The following is a 7,500-nucleotide window of genomic DNA, read 5'->3' as shown; positions in this document are numbered from 1 at the left end:
TGGTTGAACATGTTCTCAAAACTCAAGAAACATAAGAAAAAAAAAACAGAAGAAGGTGAAGAAAGTAAGGCCAAAGTTGAAGATAAAGATGAATAAGATGAAAAAGATGAACTCAAAGAATATGAAGATGAAGAAGATGAAGATGAAGAAAACAAAGATGAAGAAGACGAAGGTAAAGAAGGTAAAAGAAATAAAGTTGATGAAAAACAATGAACAAGACGAATAAGGTGAATATGATTAATAAAATAAAAATGAAGAAGAAAATGTATAAGATGAATAAGATAGTAAAATGAAGAAGATGAAGACGAAAAATGAAGAAGGTGAAGAAGATGAAGAAGATGAAGACGAAAAAATAAAGAAGATGAAGACGAAAAAATGAAGAAGAAGGTGAAGAAGGTGAAGATAATGAAGATGGTTTAGAAAATGAAGACAATGAGGAAGAAGATAAAGAAGATGAAGAAGATGAAGTCGAATAATTAGATGAAAAAGATGAAGATGATTTAGAAAATGAAGACAATGATGAAGATGAAGACGATGAAGAAAATAAAGAATATGATAGTGTTGAAGAAGATGAAGACAACGAAGAAGATGAAAGAAATTAGGAATAAGATAAAGATGAAGAAGAAAAAGATGATGAAGGTGATGAAGATGAAAATGAAGCGGGTGAAGAGGGAGTCGAAAGTGAAGAAAGCAAAGAAGGTAAAGAAGGCGAAGAAGATAAAGGTGAAGATGACCATGGCGAGAAAGAAGATGGCGAAGATATTGAAGAGGATGAATAAAAAGACCAAGCTCAAGATCTAAGGAACTTGGAACAAAAAATGTGGAAGAGGAGAAACTCGAAGTAGGTTGGAACAAAGAACTGAATAAGAAACACGATGGAAGTTGGGGCAAAAATTTCTGAAGAAGAAGAAGAAGAAGAAGGTGAAGATGAAGATGAAGATGAAGGTGAAGATAAAGATGAAGATGAAGAGGAGGAGGACAAGGAGATAAGGAGAAGAAAGAAGAAGAGGAGGAGGAAATAGAAAGGGACAAAGGAGAACCTGAAAGAGGTTGGACCAATCAGCTCTGCCTTTGAGGATGGCCACTCTTCATGAACTTACAGCCACCAAAAGAAATGTAGAGTCATCCTATGATTCTAGCCCTTCATGTACATTACGATTAGTTTGTACCACATTTCTTAGTGATAAAGAATTCGGTCGAAATTTAAAAGAAAATCGGTCGACAAATCAGTACATCTTCAACCCGTAATAAAATCATGGATCACACGATGGTGTCATTGTGTACACTATGGTAGTACACAGTAACCTCCACTCCCTTTGAACCACTGTCGATGTGTGCAAATCTTTCTTGTCCCACATGGACGACTTGCACCACACCATCGTGTGCGATTGTTCTTGAGTGCAGCTTGAGTAAAAGAACGATTGGATGGGCACGGGAGCAAAGAGACTCCTCGTATCCGAAACCTACCCGCTCCTCAACACCCGACCCCAGTCTTGTCTCGCCCTCCCTCTTTCCCATTCCCATTTCCCTGCCACCTTTATTAAGCTTTTAGGGGAAAGGGGATTGCCATGGTCCCCAACCACCACCGAGTCCTGAGCTCAGCCCCGTTACATCCTCCATTGCCTCTTGGACCCCCTTTGTCAAGCTTAGGAGAGGCGACGCTTCCTGCCGCCTACCCATCCCTGATACCTGCCCCCAGGTCACAATCAACTTCCCTATCTCACCTCAACCATCATTACCAAACATGTGCGCGCGCGCATGTGTGTGCGTGTGTGTGTGTGTGTGTGTGTTTGTGTGTGCGTGCGTGTGTGTGTCACGAGAGAAGAAGGGACTCGTCATCCCACCTACCCGCCTAAGACACTTCCTTCCAACTTCCTTCCAGCGTCTTCACCGCTACCACCGCATCTCTCTTGCTTTGGAACTTATTTACAAGAACAAAGCAAATTCTTGCTTTGACTTTGCTACTGGTGCATTCCTGGCGGCAGCTGCAAATCATGACCAGAGATTACGGAGCGAAAAAATGAAGATGGAACTGTCATGAACGACTTGGAAGTTGCATGACGAAGGATTCGTGGTATTTTGCATACATACATGCATACATACATACATACATACATACATACATACGTATATATTTTGCATACATACGTAAATACATACATACATATATACATGCATACATACATACATACATACATACATACATACATACATACACACATACATATGTGTATACGCATATACATGCATACATACATATATACGCACATACATACATACATACATACATACATACATACATACATACATGCACATGCATCACCTGAGGCAACCAACGTGGATCAATGGGTAAAGCAATGACTTGGACGCGTTAGTCTTGGGTTCGATTCTTTTTTGTTCTGAGACATAATACAAGGTGAGCACTCTTGTCTTCCTACTATCCATTATCTACAATGACTAAAATAAAATATGCTTGAGACCAACATTTCATCTCAGCACTTCTGTTTAATCAGTATGATCGAGTTGATGACACAGGTCTTAAACTATGAATAGACTTCATATATATTTCTCACCACAAAAACATTCTTATCAAGTCCTATTAAGTCACAAAGGTATAGGACAGAGGTGCAGCGTCCCTGGAGATTGTGGTCCTGCACTGGTCTATCATTATTAAAGATGAACTTCTAGCTCGTATTCACCGAGTGAGTAACATCTATCAAGACGCCTGTGTGCGTGTTTGTGTGTGCGTGTCCGTTTGTGCGAGTGTGTGTGTGTGTGTATGTGTGCGTGCGCGTGTACATGGATGCACATGTGGGTGTGTATGCTTTGATACAGAAGTGGACCGACACTCCATCTGAATTGGTCCTTCTCGGTAGATGGGCAGCGTAATTAATTGAATGTTTTATTCAGTTCTTCCATCAGGACATAAGTACACATTGCTCGTCCAAAATGGCACTTTCGCCAAACCAGACTTTTCTCGTTTTGTAAATAGAATTTCAAGTAATGTCCCCAACCTCCTCCCAACCTCACCCTCCTTCCAGCCTCTCCTTCCCTCCTTCCTCTTCTTCCATTCTCTCTCTCTCTCTCTCTGTCTCTCTCTCTTTCTCTATATATATATATATATATATATATATGTGTGTATATACATATATATATATATATATATATGTATATATATATATATAGTATATATATATACATTATATATATATATATATAGTATATATATATATATATATATATATATATATATATATATATATATATATATATCCTTTTCCATCCTGGTTCTGTCACTCCATTTTCTTTCCCTGTCTCTTACCTCCTCTCTCCTTCCGTCCTGTTAGCACATTCCTTCTCCTGTTTCTTCAAATTCCATCCCTACAGTGTCCTTCGACTCTTTCCTCTTATTTCCTTAGTCTATATTCCTCTTCGTCTTCCCTCCTCCCGTACTTCTTTTCTTTTTCCTCTCCCCTTTCCCATCTTCTCTTTACATCTTCCTCCTTTATTACCATACTTCCTCCTCATTCATTCCTTACCTTCCTCGCCCTCCTTTTCCTCAACCTGTTCTTCCACCCTCCTCCATCTTTCACTCTATTTCACATTTTTATTTTCTCTCTTTTAATTTTTGTATCGCGTGCCCTCCAAAACGAAAAGAAAAACCTGAAAGCATTTCGAATTTGGTTACGGAGCCAGTCTGATTTTTCCCCACAGAAATGACTATTGTCATCAGTGTGCCTCCTCTTTATTGTTCAATAGAACGGCCGAGTTTCCCATGGCCAAATCTCATTTTGAACATGTTAATAACGATGTGTAATTAATTTTTGAGCTTTCACTTCGTTCTCTTTCTGTCAGAAACAGCCTGATCTGAACGAAAATGGTTCAACCTCGTTGGAAAATAATCATTTATGTTCATGTATGCAGCTTCATGCACATGCTCACGCACTTGCATATGGATACGCATAAGCACAGAATATCACAGGCTTACAGGTACACATGGGTTTACACACATGCACATGTGCGCATACACGTGCACACAGACAAGTACATAGACGTACACACAAATGGGTACATGTACACACAATACATACACATATATACACTAAGATGCATTCATACATACACGTGCACACAGACGGGTACATAGACGCACACACAGATGGGTACATGTACACACAATACCTACACATATAAACACTAAAATACATTCATACATACACACGCTCACATATACACGCACAGATATGTAGGTACATGCACACATATTCACACACGTGCGCACACACACACACACACACACACACACACACACACACACACACACACACACACACACACACACACACACACACAAACATACACGCACACACATGAAGATAACGAGTGAGTGAGAGAGAATGAGAGAGAGAAAAACGAGAGAGACAAGGGGAAGTGAGGGCAGGTGAGTGCGACAAATGGAGAGGGCAAAATTGTGAAAGTGAGCTAATTGGTGTAGCAGTGTTGTAGCATTTACTTTGTATGTATTGATTTCTCTTTTCATATTCAGTGTATGTGCGTACACGCTCTCCTCTGTGGCACATTTAACTACCACAGTGCTGGGGGAAGGAGGCGGGTGGGGTTGTTATCCGTCAATTGAATGAAATAGTGTGTTTCTCGCCAGGTAAAAGGATCTAAAGAGTGTCATTGCAGCGTTTGGGCTAAAAAGAATCCTTAACACTTATTCCAAATAGAATCGACAGGATTTAGCCAGGCCAAAATATTCAAAGTGTGCTGTTGTAATGCATAAGTTAACGCTTGTGATGCTAACATCTACGTTATTACTGTTGAGTTATGTGTGGACTGATGCTAGGTACCTGCACGTGGTGGTCCGATGAGACGGGCGTCAGATAGAATCAGCTCCCTGCCACACGTCTTCAATACCAGTGAATAACTTTGCTTTCATCTGGAAGTTCAGTCCTGAGGGGCTGATATTCGGTCTTGGGATCTGTCCGAAGATCTCTGTTTACGTCCTTTGTATTTCGTCTACTTTTGATATAAAGAGAGTTAGCAACCGGCGACCGCTCCTCCCCTACACTTACACAACACAGATAGCAATCAAAAATCTAGTAAAAATGATGGAAGCCTGTGGACCTTTAGTCTCCAGTCATTGAAAATTGAGGCAAGAATTATTTTCATATATTCGTTCATTTTTATTTGTAACATTATGACGTAATTTTTTCAGTAAATGATCTGCATTGAATATATATTCACCCTCGTCAACGTATTCATTTGTAATCTATTGGGGGTATGAGCTTGATACTTTTGTATCTATATTGTGTAATTCATTTGACATTTTGGCGGTTATTCTTTATTATAATTATGAAAGGAAAACTGGAATCAGTTATTTGGTATTAGTGAATCACAATTTTTATTTATCTTATTTAGTTTATTCGATATTATTATATTTTTATTTTTATCTTATTTTGTATTATTGTATTACTATTCTATTCCAATTGATCTCATTTCATTTTATTTTAATTGATATAATTCAGTTTTATTTTATCTATCTATTTTATTCATCTTTTTACAAATGATTAAAAAGTAAGAGCACTTTATTTTATTTTGTTGTATTTCATTTAATCTAATCTCATTTGATTTAACCTAATTTTATTTCTTTCTGTTCTATCTTATCACATATATATTTTCTGCCTCTCACAAAACCTGTTGACAACTTCTCAGACGTCTTTGGTTTGTTGAACTCTCGAAGCAGACGAGGAGTCTGGCGTCCATCTGAAGAGGATGTCGCCGTTTCCGGAAACGTTAAGCCAAAGATCGGTCGGTGGCATTCTCATAGGTGATACAACACCGAGGGTTCACTTTTGAGCTTTCCCATTTTGTCATGCTCCTCCTCCAAGCCGTAGAGTTGACTAGAGACCAGAGTCATATTCTGTTTTATAAGAATATAAGAGTGAAGAAGACTGCAAGAGACCATAAGGCCTACACTAGGCAGTTTAATGCCCCTTACTACCTATCATCCCTATCCATAAGATTATCTAACTTTATCTTAAAACAAACAACAGTTTCAGCGCTCACTACTTGGTTATTAAGTCTATTCCATTCCTTAACCGCTCTATTGGTAAACCAGTTTTTGCCTATTTCCTTCTTAAATCTAAATTTGTCCAACTTAAATCCATTACTACGAGTCCTGCCCTCATGTCTTAATATGATGACCTTGCCTGTGTCACCCTTGTTAAAGTCCTTTACTCATTTGAATACCTATATTAGGTTTATCATCCCATGATGTTGGTTGCAGATTTAATCCTACCTAACGCAAGATGATTCTTATTCAGTTCAGTTGAATCTCGATGGATTAAAACTCCAATTATTTTTCTATGGCTTCCTACCAGCAACTTGAATAAAATCTCCTGACGCCTTAACCAGAAAAAATACGTAAAGGGATCCATTGGGTTGAAGTGGTTGAATTGGTATTTATTACAAAAAATTCATCAACCTAAAATTGAAAGTATTGGTTGCCTTAAGAGAAGATTAGATGCCATGGATAGGGATGACAAGTGGTAAGGGACATGGAACTACCTAGTGTAGGCCTTATGGTGTCTTGCAACCTCCTCCATTCTTAAGTTCTTATACTAGTCCAGCGTGGTACTTTATGTTTCTTTGTCTGCCACTAAGCTATTTCATTATTGTTCGTGGTATCCCTTGGAGAGGTGAAAGGATGTAGACTTTTTCTGATGACCCTTCTTACATACCAATTGACATTTTACTTTATATTTTGGGCAGTCGCCAGCCAATTCAAACCAGTGCCATACCACTACCAGATAAGAAAGAAGGTAGCCAGCCCAGTACAAGGGATGACTGTACAGTTTCTGTCGATGCATCAGATAGACACTCACATGTCCAAGTGACCACAACACTGAATAAAATCGTCAAGCGTTAACCAGAAAAAAGCAAATTAACGAGGAAGATTATCTGAGCTCCTTTACTCTTATAGGAAAAGCTAATCAGCTGAATAAAATCGCCTAGCGACAGCCAGAATGAAAGAAGTAATATTTGCATCTGGATTACATAGCTGTAAATAAAATTTATTCCTCGCTCAGTCTTCCAGTCGCATTGGAAGCGAATAATCATTTCTTAAATTCAAGTACACATGTGATTGTGTATTGATATTGGAAGGCTGTGTCTCTGCCATATGAAGCAGAGGATATCAGTCGTCCCTGATCTCTCTCTCCCTCCCTCTGTGTGTGTGTCTATCTATCTCATTGTGCATGTGTGTTTGTGAGAGATTGTGTGTGTGTGTGTGAGAGAGAGAGAGAGAGAGAGAGGGGGGGAGGGGGAAGGGGTGGAGAGGGTGGAAGCAGTGAGAGAAGGCTGGCCCGGGATATAGGCCCGGTGGGGAGCGAGAGAGTATGTGGGAGAGTGTCAGTGTTCAATGCGGAGACTGGCAGAGGAGCCCTGCGCAGCACCCATGTATCTCAATTGCGCAGAGTTGCCAAAAGTCGCTAT

At 39.3% G+C, this 7,500-nt stretch overlaps 1 protein-coding gene across 6 annotated transcripts in view; it reads left to right on the top strand.

Annotated features, from left to right (window-relative positions):
* Window positions 1–7,500, top strand: part of LOC143022785 (calcium/calmodulin-dependent protein kinase kinase-like) — a 745,076-nt gene that overhangs the window by 275,200 nt on the left and 462,376 nt on the right. The gene's annotated exons all lie outside the window — the stretch shown is intronic.

This window comes from Oratosquilla oratoria, chromosome 1 (genome assembly GCF_046742065.1).
Source record: "Oratosquilla oratoria isolate Oo_2021 chromosome 1, ASM4674206v1, whole genome shotgun sequence".
Lineage (NCBI taxonomy): Eukaryota > Metazoa > Arthropoda > Malacostraca > Stomatopoda > Squillidae > Oratosquilla > Oratosquilla oratoria.
This window is presented reverse-complemented; position numbering and strand designations above follow the sequence as displayed.